At 44.4% G+C, this 14542-nt stretch overlaps 1 protein-coding gene across 1 annotated transcript in view; it reads right to left on the bottom strand.

The window, feature by feature from the left end:
- Positions 1-14542, bottom strand: part of IGSF11 (immunoglobulin superfamily member 11) — a 545901-nt gene that overhangs the window by 64262 nt on the left and 467097 nt on the right. The window lies entirely within an intron of this gene.

Here is a 14542-nt window from a genome sequence, read left to right as displayed (position 1 = left end):
CGCCACATTCCCTGAAGACTGGAAACATGCCACGCCTTGCTCAAGAAACTGTCAGCCGAACCTCTGTCCGATCTCCCTGCTCCGCTACCCAGCCAAACTGATAGAGGAGGCAATTAGTAAGCAACTCATGGCTCATCAAGAACTACACCACCTGCTGGGCAACACCCAATCAGGATTTTTAAAGAAAACACAGCATCGAAACAGCACTCTTCGCAGCTACCAAAGATATCCAGACCCTCCTGGACCGAGGACAGACAGCATCCCTCATCCTGCTTGACCTCTATGCAGCTTTCAACACAGTCTCCCACAACACACTCATCAGAAGACTATACTAGCTCGGCATCCAAGGACCCGCACCTAACTGGATCTGCTCCTTCCTCATGGGAGGAACCCAAAGAGCCAGCTGCCTGCCTTCACATGAGAGACGGTTCATTAACATCATCCAAACCCAAGGCCTCAGCATCATCTAGGCTGATGACACCCAACTCATTCTCTCCCTGACGGACAAGACAACAACCACCAGAACCAACTTCCTCAACTGCATGACTATGATAGAAGAATGGATGAGAACTAACTGCTCGAAGCTCAACTCCGTCAAGACTTAAGTACTGGTCTTCGAAAACAAGACCTCCTCATGGGATTCCACCTGGTGGCCAGCAGAACTAGGACCAATAACAACAATCACCAACCACGCCAGGAACCTGGGGATCATCATGGACAACAAGCTCAACATGGCACTTAAGTCAACGCAGTGAGTGCTGACTGCTTCCACGTCCTATGTATGATACAAAAGATCTTCAAACGGCTGCCACAGACCACCAGACAATCTATCAAGCAAGCACTCATGATAAAGCAGACGACTTGACTACAGCAATACACTCTAAGTCAGAACACCCAAGCAGCTCAGACACAGACTCCAGGCCATCCAGAATGCCCCTGTAAGACGCATCTTCAACCTCCAATGCCACTCATATCTCACTTCACCTCAGAGAGCTCCACTAGTTCCCCATTCCCAAATGAAGCCAATTCAAAGTCCTCTCTCACAAATACAAAGCCTCGCACAACACTGAACCAGCATACCTAAACAGCTGCATTAACTTTCACCAGCCTGCCAGAAACCTACGCTCAGCCTCACTCACACTTGCACACACCCCTCGCTTTCCAGGAGAGAAGGAGGTTTCTCATTCTCCTACATCACACCCAAAACATGGAATGACCTCCCAAAACACACCAGAGCCTCTTTCTCGCTTCTTGAGTTCCGCAAGAAGCCGAAGAGCAGGCTTTTCGAATAATCACGCGGAGACCGCAAGCCTACACTCCTGCCCAAGCGCCTGAATACCCTCATGGGTGATTAGCGAGCTCTACAAATCAACATAAAATAATGAACATAACGTAACATAATGTCCCAGATTAAATGCCCCAGGAAGGTATGCACCCCCCTACAGAATAACTTTTTGAGAATTGTTGTTGTCAGAATCAGAATCCATGGACATATTTCACTTCACAGGCTCTGCACCCTTCTTTTGTTTTAGGTTTACATTGTTTAATTACAACAAAGTATGCACATCAATGAACCGCCAAGCCTCATATAAACAAAGAGAAGCCAAGGCAGCCCTCTCTATGTCTTACGCAATTGCAGCAAAGATATTTTACATTTTCAACAACCCACAGGGCATATGTTCCCCCGAGCAAGGCCCCATAGTCTTGGTGGGGGCCCGCACTCGCCCATCGGACCTGTGCATTGCAGTTTCCCAATGCAGAGATCCTGCCACGAGTGTAGGCCCCAGCCACAACTGCGGGGCTTCTGCCATGAGTGCAGAGGCCCGTTGTGAATTGGGACCTCAGTGTCCACGAAGGACGTCTACCTGAGCCCACATTCATCCAACTTCTTGACAGCCGTCAAGTCTTATTTCCTGAAAAATGTGTCTGGTTCCAAAGCAGGGAAATACAACACAAGGGCTCCCTCACAACTAACCTCTTACATCTGATCACCTCCTAGTGTTATTCGCTACATGATGAACCACCATCAAAGTCCCTCCTGCTGTAGCTCCAGGCGAACCAAAGAGGAATAAGGCCGTCCCTGAGTAAATGTGTAATATTACAAGCAATGATTCCGAGGAGTTTTTCAAGAATAAATGTTAATGTTAACTAACCCCTTAGCTGCTGGGGCTATTCCCACCCGAGTGCTGAGCCATTTTTCGATGTGTTGAGCACTATCCAGTGTTTGTAGATTCCACTGGAGGAAACCAAGAAAATATCTAAAACATAGCAACAATTTTTGTTGCAAAAATGGAAATAAGTACTGTGCAAGAAATTGTATGTTTTTTTTCCAATAACAAATGGCATAAATAAAAGGTTTGCTGACATAAGATCACCATCTTCCCAGCTTTCAGGAACAAGTAGAGTTGTAAAATAAAACAATCTTTACTACAGATTTTGCATTTTGCTAATTGATATCCCATTTTCCTGTTCTTTTTGTGGTTTCAACCCACTTGCAGTTTGTGGTGGAAACAGGTATGGAACTTTCTTGAGAACCCAGAAAGCTATACATTTCTGAAAACTAGATAAAATAAATAATTCAGAAAAGGGCCATTTGTGTAGCTTGCTTATGTTTTTTCAAAGAAAAAAATTACTGAAATAAAGTTATAATGAAAATAAGTAAGAAAAATAGCAATTGGTGGAACTATTTTCATCTGTAATTCCCCCCCGTTGGCCGATTTACAAAAGTATTGTGACATGCGTCAGACTGTTCTGGTTGCAGGGATTTAGTCTTTGCTGGTGAAACATGATACCCAAGGCCGCACTTGCAATGATTTTACATTATGTGCTGATCATGCATCAATTCATATGGTAAAATCTAATCAATAAAAAATAGGCACGAAGAAAAGCTAGATATTTTGTAAATGTGCACATGATACTGAGTTATAAAATAATTGATATTTGTAAACCTCTGAATTTGGGATTACCCATACTATAATATGATTCGGAGGGCATCTTGCAAAATGTATTTTTATCTCACCGCGACTTACATCTGAAAGCCAAAGATAGAGAGAACAATCTCATTTCTGGCATGAAAAGCGACCCAGGAGCGCTGGAAAGTGGTCGATGTCCAGAGCCGCCTCACCTGTGTTGATCGGTGTTCAGGGGCAGAATTATGCTCCTTGGTACTGATCAAACGTGACCAGTCGCGCGGTCGGCGTACTGTTTGTTTTGTTCTGACGTCAGCGCACGCTGCGCACTGGCATTGAGGCAGAACAAAGAATAATACAACTTGGGACATTGAAGGAAGCTCTTCCCTCACTACTCCGACTTGATTCAACAACAAAAAAAAAGCGTCTGGTGTTTTCACCAGAAACATTAATTTACAGGTCGTAGGAAGACCCGTAGATGTCTTCCACAATACAGAGCTAGTGCTGAGGACGTCAACAGGATCTCCTCATCACTAAATGAGTTAAGGGGAGTCAACGCAGTATATCATCAATAACTGTTAGAAAACAAAACTCCATTATCAGAAAGAATATTTCAGCAAATATCCACCGAATGGATGCAAGAAAACGTTATTGTGATCATAGTTGACGGGTGCACCCGAGATCAACTGCGCTAGGCAAGTGACCAACTCCAAATAAAGTGTACAATATAAGTAACTGCAAAGGTTGTGTTCAAACCTTTTGTGGACATTCCATGACTAAAATGACAGTTCAAGAATCTCTGATATCTAACTTAGGTGTGACCTAAACAGTAAATATGTCAATGTTTCAAGACTGTCAATGAAGGGTCTACATCAGGACAGATGTGGCTAACAACTCCCTGAATGTTATAAATCAGTCCAATCAAAAATGGTGCAATCCATCATGTTTAGAAAAATGCGCACTTACAACGCTGAGGAAATGGCTCTGCAGTTTATGGATCTCTGAGCCACTCGTATCTCAACCTAATTTTCCTTATGCAAATATGGTCGACATTCTGTAGCTACACATCTGGATCATCTTGGTCGACAGATTAACAGATATGTCTACAATCTACAGATCTTTTTCCACCCCTGGCCCAGATATTACCACACTATCACCAGTTCCAAATGTACGCAGATGACATCCACGTGCAAATCCGATCCAGGTTCATCGGATGAACAGAACAAAAACATAACTGCATATCTAACATCACCATATGTCTAACACACGTACGCTGTTAGAACACTGAGAGCTCTTTGTGCCTGAGTGACTCTAACACTGATACCGCTAGAGTTAGAATAGGACATGATCCTACTGTCGTCCTATTGTTCATGCAGCCAAGAGAACTAGTAGCCACCATAACTCACACCCATGCAGTACAGAATATAGGGTTTGTTTTGAATGAGAAATTCTTCTTTTACCAACAAATAAGTGGAAAAATACCAATTGCACCTCATGCCCTTAGAGGGGTCTCCCTGTTGCTCCAGGTTCCGTGCTGCATTGAACTGGTCTGGGCCTCGGTGTTATTGAGAGTCTATTGCACTATCATCTATTCCAGAACCCCAGAAAAAACAACTGCAAAATGATAGATGCTGCAGCCAAAATCTGCCTCAAATTTGAAGGAATCAGATTGCATCTCCCTGGAGCTCAAAGACCTTCAAAGGTTCCCATTGGCAGTGAGAATAAAATTCAAACTGATGTGTACCACCTTCAAAGCACAGAAGGGTTTGGGGTCCAAGTATTAGGAGCAACGTTCCCCATCATACACACCTGGCCATCACCTGAGATCAAGGAAGGCAGACCTCACAACGGAGGCTAGGGTCAGCCATTAAAAGTATGAAGGGAGTTTGATGCAGTGTTGGAACAACAACTCTGGAACTCGCCATGCCCTTAAAAACTTTCACGGTATGGCTTTGTTAACAAAAAACTAAATCATGTTTGATGAAAGAAACTTTCCCATCTCCTAGAAGCCCTTAGGATACTCCCCTTCTGAACCCACCATCATCAGGGTTCCGTAGCATGCTATCCATGAGCAACATAACCAGTGATGCTTGTCCACGGTGGCGGACCTTCACGGCTGGGGATGGGATAGGGCTATTCAAGAACTAACCTTCCATATTCAACGGCACCACCAACGTAAACAGTGGATTCAGTGCCACAATGTAGTGCCAGCTGCAGAGAATTCTGCAGCTAGCAGGCCACAGTCGAGCCTCAGCAGGGCTGACTCATTCTGACATTTTTACAAACTACATTAAACATTAGCATTGCATTAAGTAATGATACTGCATATTTATAAAAAGATTTAAGGCACAATTTTAATTGTGAAACATACTTTATCAGTAGTTAATATTGTAATTTGCCAAAGAATGTGTAATGAAATCCATGTCTCAGCCCTTTGAGAAACTTAAGTTTGCTAATACTTAACTGGTATACAAGGGGGTGGTATCCACTAATGCATGCAACCTGAGAACTACAAGTGTACGTGTCAACTGGGTGGACTACCTTTTATATTTCCTAGGCCGATACAAAGCGCTCCCTTTAATTGGGTACTAACAACACCAACTATTCACATTGCTACAAAGCCACACACCTTTGGCCCCAAACACTATTGCATAAGAAATAGACTTCTATTCTTGTTATTGTAGACTGGACTTGTATAAAAATCTGTCTCTAATTTCCATATTACAGGCGACTTGTGACATCTCTAGTCACTTGTAATAAGACATGGCTACCCAACTGTAGGAAGTTTTCATAGTCGAGTTATGACGTCATAATGCCCGAGTCAGCAGCAGTTATGACATCATAATGCCTGTTGCCCGAGTCAGCAGCCAAGGTGAAATGCAGGCCACAGAGCATCATCACAGCTGCAGTTTAAACAAAGCAGTGAAAATTAAAGAAGGCTTTTCATTTTTTTTTTTTTAAATCAACAGTGCTGAAAATAAAGCACATATTTATAGCAATATGTTTATTTTGGCACACTAAAGGTCATTAGATGAAAAACAGTATATTCCCGCATTTATTTTATCATGTATTGTGAGCCCTGTCTATTTTTTCATCTGTTTTTCTTTAAAGTGGTTCTAATATCTTCTTTGCAACAAATTGCTAACTGCTTTTTGATGTGTTTAATTTCGCACTACATCCTGCTTCAATTCTTCATACCTGCTACTACCTCTTTCACATGAAAGAGCAAGACACCAATAATTTAAGAGGATTTAGTTAAGGGTGTGATATGACAATGTATTATAAGGAATAAATTATTCTCTGCCATAGATTTGTAGGATATTGCAAGTTATCCCTATAAGTTCATGGAACTAATCGGTGAGTTGCAAAATCCTTATAATGTATGGCAGGTTGTTTTTTAACCTATATATTTTTATCATATACAAATTGTGCAGTTTGAGGCAATGCTGCACCCTCAAAGTAAGGAGAAATACTTTCATGGGGATGTATTGAGCATCCAAAATTGTGTTCACTCTATTCGATAAAAATATAATCTGTTTACATGTTCATGCCACATGCTTGCCGCTAAACAATCACTAAATAGTCAAATGTGTGCAGAAGAGGGTTACTTCTGTGCAGCGAAATAAAGTCTCAGTGAAGACAGGGCCTGAAGGCATGTTAAAGGGGCAGACGTGGTGGTGCATTTAGCAGTAATGAATACCTGTGTTTCATGTCTCTTTCCAACCAGATGGGCTGTACTGAGGGGCCATTAAACGTGACTGGTCTTCCCCATGCGCACTGAATATTCTATGTGTCCAAGGCAGGAGATGGTCTACAACATTCATTAGTGTTTTTTGTATTTTCCACATAATAAGTTCATGGATGCTCAGGGCGCATTAAACATACATGGGTGCAGTTAGTATGATGTGTTCCAGTTTCAGAATCTCGTTCCCTGGGATTTTTAAGTATTCCTTTAGAGTTTGTTCTATAATTAAATAATGTGCATCTGTCGTGCTACATTCCCTTCATTGCTGCTTCATTTGCATGTATTTTGGGCACATCACATGGAAAGGAGTACAGAAGGAGGCGTTCCCGGACTTTAGACCAGCTCACATTCTTAAGCCCAACACAAACTAGATAATCTCAAATTTTCATTTTTTTAATGTTATTAAGGCATGTGATTCGGAGCAAAACTATGCGAACCCCACTTCATAGAAGAGCTTCCCCTTCAGAAAACACAAATGTAGCTCACCCTGCACAGCAATACAACTACAAAGCTTTGAAGCAGAGGTCTCAAATCATAGGTAGTGGGTTTCGGTCTCACCCATAACTCTGCTTTCTGAGTGACTATAAATCCCACAGCTGGTGATAGATTTAGAAACAGGAGTCACGTTGAGTGACAGTCACAAGTCACGACCTGTCCAAAATAAGCATGCAGATCCGTGCCTGCAATAGGGCCCCCTGAGTCTGACATCTGCACATGCGCACTATTCCTTTCAATGGCCTGTTGTCCTTGTTGTGTCCTAAGTGCCTTGAGATCTAAGTGCTTCAAAGGGTGAGCCAGAGAAGAGAAGGCGCACGAGTGTAGGAACTCTGGAAGACAGGGGGATTTAACCCCCACCCCAGATTTTGAGTGAGTGGGGGCTCAAGGGACAATACCCCCTGCCAGATTTTGAAGTAGAAACTGGTGATTAAACAGTGGCAGACAGAGCACAATCCCATAAAGTCATGAGGCGCATTGCCTAACCCGAGAAGCAGACTATGTGTGGGTTTGATAATCTCTTTGTTTTGTTAAATATTTAATAACCACAATTAAGTAATCAGCAAAACTCAAGAGGTCTCGGAGAACCCACAGCGTTTGCACCATAGGTAACATCCTTTCAAAGAGACACAATGTTTTTGTGAAGTGCAGCACAATTTCAGACAGGTATGTTCTGTCACTTGAGCAATTAGGAACAAAAAGAGAGCGAGGAAAAAGAAAAACTTGTCCTCTTCCCCAATGACTTTGGCAAAACAAAATGGACAAGTTTTTTATGATTCAGAGCAAACTTTTTTTGCTATCACTTTAAAGTAAACGTGAAAGGAGAGAGCACAACTGCTGTGAAAGAAACCCCTCACCCACCTACCTAGTAGGTGGCATGCTTCATCATCGGGGCCCAACTGGATTGCCTAATACAATCCAGCTGTGCTACAACGCCTGGATTACAGCGGAGCAGGATATTGAGCAGAGAGTGGCGTGCTATGTGAGATGTGATTATGGGTTAAAAAAGTCTCTGGGAAATGCCCTATGGAAAAAACTTTTATTAGAAGGGTCCCAGGACTAATGTAAAAAAGTTATGCAGGATATATAGTTAGGAATATTATTTTCCTGAAATCCCTTGTAAATAAGGTCAACTAGTTTCAGCCTTCTGGATGGTTCTAGAGGCTTTCGTCAGGACCAGAAAAAGGTGAATGGCCATATGAACAAGGTATAGGCCACGTGTAAATATCAGCACACACCCTAAAGTGTGCTGTGAGTGTAGTGGTAATGTACTCACAGTATCTCTGTTTGAGATTACTTGAGTAAAGAGGTAGTTATGCCTCTGGAATTTGATCGCCGTGTAACTCCCCTCTTGACAGTTGTCAGGGAAAGTAAGGTCCGAGGTACCTAGGACGACGATCGGGTCCGAATCCAGTTGGGCCCCGATGATGAAGCATGCCACCTACTAGGTAGGTGGGTGAGGGGTTTCTTTCACAGCAGTTGTGCTCTCTCCTTTCACGTTTACTTTAAAGTGATAGCAAAAAAAGTTTGCTCTGTCACTTGAGCACACACAGCATACTTCATGGCTCGGAGAAGGAATATAAGAAGTACATCTTGAAAACGAAATACCTTCCAGAGAATATCACCTAGGAACGATAGAGGGCACTGGAAGAACTACATCATAATCCTGAAGTAATAATCAAAGAGGCAGATAAAGACAACCGTGGTCCATGCAGGTAAGACTGGTGGGGCGGTAGGGTTGGGTGGCGGCAGATTTCGACAGACGACCACGAGGGGAAATTCATTATTTATTTAACTTTCCCTTGTGGTCGATTGTCGCAGTCCACCCCAACCCCCACCCTTCCGCTCGTACCTGCACGGCTGGATAAAGGAGGAAATATTGTGAATTTACGCAATAAAGACTACCTATATGAAGTTAATCGACAGTTGGATGATCCCAATTGCTATCGAAAACTAACTAGGAATCCTATGTCGGATACTCAAAAAAGGTTATCAGAAAATCTGGATAGAAACAAAAGTTGTCCAGAGGAAACTAGACAATATTGATTGGCAACTGGATTATAATTTGGCTCCTATAGATGTTGTCAGTTTATATACTTTCTTTAAGCTAAAAGATGGGCTGGAAGCAATAATCAAAGCATAAGCAACAAGATCAGGACACCTCTTGGAAAGAAACCAGATCATTGGTGAGATGCTTGAAATCTGATTAACAATTTACATTTTCATGTTCAACAAAACTATCTACCTACAACAAAAAAGAACGGCAATGGGAGCAAACTTTGCGCCACCATATGCCTGCCTAGTAATGGGTGACGTTAAACAATATTAGCTGTGGAATGAGAGATATGATAACCTAAGTGCTAAAATACATTTTTGGAGTTGCTTCATCGATGATATACTGCTAAGTTGGAAAGGCTCACTCTCCCCCTTAAAGGAATGACTGCAAAGGAGTTAATAACACAATAATACATGATGACTGTTTCAAAAAAATCAATAATCTAGGTAGCACTATAACCAGAGTTTTTCAACATATGTTTGAGGAATACAAAATATATATCCAGATGTTATACTGAAGAGACTTTATTTGTTATGAGAATCAGCACAAATATATTTTAAAGTTCCTATATAAATCAAGGGTTCCATACATTCATTAGAATGTATTGGATGTTCTGTCACTGTGTTTGACCTTCAGGGTCTGTGGAAACACTCCGAACAGAAAAGCGCAACTTCAAACCTTATGACTACGCACATGTATATTGTTGTATGTATAGAATCAGTTTGATTTCACATCTGATAATTAAACTTATTGAACTCATTTACTGACACTAATTGAATAAAATAATTGAACAACTAAACACAAAGCACAGACCATTCGTGTTAAGTGGAAGAGATAAGGATGTAACCCTACAGTTTCTAAACTGCACAATACGCAATCCTGGGCTAAAATCCTAGCTTCCTCACTTAACCAAATTGTGTGATCATGTCCCATCGCTTTACTTTACCACACGTCATTTTCCTTAACCATCCAGCTTGAGAGTACATTGATGGAATAATATTTAGGATCTACCCCTACAAAAACCTCACTTATATACAGTTAATATAAAAGAATTTTGACATTTAATAAAAATATAACTTGTGCCAACGTCACCACAGCATGGGAGTATTCTTGAATGTTTCATGTTTAACTAAAAATACATTCAAGAAATATCAGTCAATTCACTGATATAGTCATATTTACTTGATGGACTTCGCCCTTTCTGCAGGGTCACCTCCGAAATTGTTGCCTTCGCCCCTCCTGTTTCTGAACACATTTTTGTTGCCTTTTAAGACTTGGTGACTTTACCACTAACCAATGTTAGAAGTGCATGTGCTCTCTCCCTTAAACATGGTGAAATTGGCTTACACCCAATTGGCAAATTTAATTTACTTGTAAGTCCCTAGTAAAGTGGTACTACAGGTACTCAAGGTCTGTCAATTAAATGCTACTAGTGGAACAACAGCACTGATTGTGCCACCCACTTCAGAAGCCTTTTTAAAACTTGCTCCAGGCCTGCCATTGCAGCCTATGTGTCCAGTTTTAAACTGCCATTTTGATCTGGTAAAATAAACCTTTTGCCCGGCCTAATCCTTCCTATTTAATACATATGTCAACCCTAGGGTAAGCCCTAAACAGCCCATGGGGCAGGGTGCATTGTGTTAAAAGGTTAGACATGTACTTATAAGTTTGACATGTCCGAGTAGTGAAAAACTCTCAAATGTATGTTTCACTAGTTCAAGGATAGCAAAATTATTTCATTTAATAAGTGAGAACTTTTGATTGGGAGCTGGGGTGAAAGCCATGTGTGGTGTCTGAGGAATTATAATGTAAAATCCTCTTTAATAGTTAATTCTGAAAATGCCACTTTTAGAAAGATGGCATTTTCTTGTCCTAACTGTTTGGTGTCGAAGCCTGTTCATGGGTCACATGACTGGATGTAGATGGCAGTTGGCCTTTATGTATTCCTCTCAGATAGTCACACAATACAGGGACTAGGTGTGCCTGGGTGGGCCATTCACAGGCATGATGGGGGGGGGGGAGCTGTGCAAAGCCTCACCTGCACTTCAAAAGACTGTGTACTGGTTTCACACAAAGAACTTTCCACTAGCCTATTGTGCCTGCCTAGAGACTGGGACCAGGGCAGAATATTCTAGACAGGTCTATGAGAAGAAGCCTCCAGAAGTTTCTCCCACTTCAAAGGAGGCACCAGGCATAAAAGTAGGGCCCTCAGACCCACTCTCAGTACGCTCCTGGACCTGTAGATACTAAAGAAGAAGTACACCGTGTTGCTTTGCTGCTGGAGGCTTGCAATGCTTGCTGTGAAGGAAAACTAGACCTGCACCCTTAATCCCAAGCTGAAGTGACTCCAAGGGTCAGCTGACTGACCTGCTATTCTGAGCTACAGGGATACAAACAACTCCAGAGGCCTCTCTGAGGCTTCCCAGCTGACCTGGTGCACCTGGACCTGCCTAGACTAGCAACAGGACCTGCCTGAGCCCTGCTGGCCTCTGCTGATGTGAATTCCTGATCCCCAAGAGGTACCTCCTAGGTCCTGGACCGATGGTGTGGCAGTGTGGCATCAATTGTGCTGCTCCTTAAAGAAAAGTAGAAATCCTGAGGTTTGGGCTCTTTGTGACTGTCAACAGGCCCATTCATGCCAAGATCATGCTACCTGTACCGACCGTCAATGCGGCACTCCGGTGAATCCGACACTTCTCGCTACAACGACCGCGACCGGTAACGCAAGATCTGTACTTCGCAAACAGCATTGGTGACCGCCAAGGTAGATCTCCAGCAACTACCGTCCGTGACGCCCAACAGGATCCTCTCACTATAGCAACCAATGTCTGCGACACCTGGCCTGCTCTTCGCACTAAAGCAACAACCATCGGCAACACTCTCCCTGCTCATCAGGTCCTCATCCACTGCAAATGGAACTCTTTTTGCTGGATTTTAGAAGGTAACTTTTTTAGCAGGACTAACTTGGCCCCTGTATTTAAGTTGCAATCCCATTGCAGTCGGCCGGAACTTGTGACTTTCACCCAGTCTCACACAACCAGATAACTCTGAGTGGCACTTTACGCTTTTAGGTGCTATACTTACCTTAACTTTTGAAATTACGTATCTCTTGTTCAGCTAATTCCATTTTTTTCATTTTGGTGTCAATTCATTTACTTTTCTTATTCTATTTTTCTAAATTTGTGTGGGGGGGGTTCTTGTGTGGGGTTTTCACTATATTACTCTTTGTGTGCTGCATAAATGCATGCACACTGCCTCTAAGTTAAGCTTGGCTGCTGGTAGCACCCCTTGTCGTCCATCTGCTCTACAGAGCTAGTTGTTTCTTTACATCAGAGCTCTTGCCTCCCCCTACTCCACTTTTAGTTGCACCCACCTTCTTATCGCCTGCCCACGTGACTCCGCTCTGGGATCAAATGGATTTCGTCCTTGTCTTTCATGCACCTGTCTATTGTTCCTCCTATCGTAGCTGTGCTGGTAGCTTTTTGCACCCTGCTTCTTGCCCTGACTCCTTCAGATGACGTGGGTCTGTGTTGTGCATGTCCCCACCTCTTCCAAATTTGGCTGCATTGAATTCAGCAGTGGAGTGTCAGCAGTGGTGTGTTAGCAGCAGTGGTGTGTCAGCAGCAGTGGTGTGTCAGCAGCAGTGGTGTGTCAGCAGCGGTGTGTCAACAGCGGCGTGTCAGCAGCAGTGTGTCAGCAGCGGTGTGTCAGCAGCGGTGTGTCAGCAGTTGTGTCAGCAGTTGTGTCAGCAGTGGTGTGTCAGCAGTGGCGTGTCAGCAGTGGCGTGTCAGCAGTGGTGTGTTAGAAGTGGTGTGTCAGCAGCGGCGTCAGCAGTGATGTGTCAGCAGTGGTGTGTCAGCAGCGGCGTCAGATGCGATGTGTCAGCAGCGATGTGTCAGCAGTGGTGTGTCAGCAGCGATGTGTCAGCAGCGATGTGTCAGCAGCGGAGTGACAGCAGTTGTGTGCCAGTAGTGATGTACCAGCAGTGATGTGTCAGCAGTGGTGTGTCAGCAGCCCTGTGTCAGCAGCAGCGTCAGCAGTGATGTGTAAGCAGCGGTGTGCCAGCAGCAATGTGTCAGCAGCGATGTGTCAGCAGCGATGTGTCAGCTGTGGGTTGTCAGCAGCTGTGTGTCAGCAGTGGGTTCTCAGCAGCGGTGCATCAGCAGCGGTGCATCAGCAGCAGTGTGTCAGCAATGGTGTGTCAGCAGTTGCGTGCCAGCAGTGATGCGTCCGCAGAAGTGTGTCAGCAGCAGCATGTCAGCAGCAGCATGTCAGCAGTGGCGTGTCAGCAGTGGCGTGTCAGCAGTGGTGTGTCAGCAACATTGTATCAGCAGTGGTGTGTCAGCAGTGGTGTGTCAGCAGCAGTGTGTCAGCAGCGGTGTGTCAGCAGTGGTATGTCAGCCACGGTGTGTCAGCAATGGTGTGTCAGCAGTGATGTGTCAGCAGTGTCGTGTCAGCAGTGGTGTGTCAGCAGTGGTGTGTCAGCAACATCATGTCAACAGTGGTGTGTCAGCAGCGGTGTGTCAGCAGCATCATGTCAGCAGTGGTGTGTCAGCAGCGGTGTGTCAGCAGTGGTGTGTCAGCAGTGGTGTGTCAGCAATGGTGTGTCAGCAGTGGTGTGTCAGCAGTGGTGTGTCAGCAGCGTCGTGTGTCTGCAGCGTCCTGTCTGCAGCGTCCTGTCAGCAGCGGTGTGTCAGCAGCGGTGTGTCAGCAATGGTATGTCAGCAATGGTGTGTCAGCAGCGGTGTGTCAGCAGTGGTGTGTCAGCAGCGGTGTGTTAGCAGCGGTGTGTCAACAGCGGTGTGTCAACAGCGGTGTGTCAGCAGTGGTGTGTCAGAAGTAATGTGTCAACAGCAGTGTGTCAGCAGCGGCGTGTCAGCAGCGGCATGTCAGCAGTGGTGTGTCAGCAGCGGCGTCAGCAGTGATGTGTCAGCAGTGGTGTGTCAGCAGCGATGTGTCAGCAGCGATGTGTTAGCAGTGGGTTGTCAGCAGCTGTGTGTCAGTAGCGGTGCGTCAGTAGCGGTGCATCAGCAGCGATGCACCAGCAGCGATGTGTCAGCAGTTGTGTGCCAGCAGTGGCGTGTCAGCAGCGGCGTCAGCAGGGATGTGTCAGCAGCGGTGTGTCAGCAGCGGTGTGTGGGCAGCGGTATGTCAGCAGCGATGTGTCAGCAGCGATGTGTCAGCAGTGGGTGGTCAGCAGCTGTGTGTCAGCAGTGGGTTGTCAGCAGCTGTGTGTCATCAGCAGTGTGTCATCAGCGGTGCGTCATCAGCGGTGCGTCATCAGCGGTGCGTCAGCAGTTGTGTGCCAGCAGTGATGCGTCCGCAGCAGTGTGTCAG

Source organism: Triturus cristatus, chromosome 8, assembly GCF_964204655.1.
Source record: "Triturus cristatus chromosome 8, aTriCri1.1, whole genome shotgun sequence".
NCBI lineage: Eukaryota > Metazoa > Chordata > Amphibia > Caudata > Salamandridae > Triturus > Triturus cristatus.
This window is presented reverse-complemented; position numbering and strand designations above follow the sequence as displayed.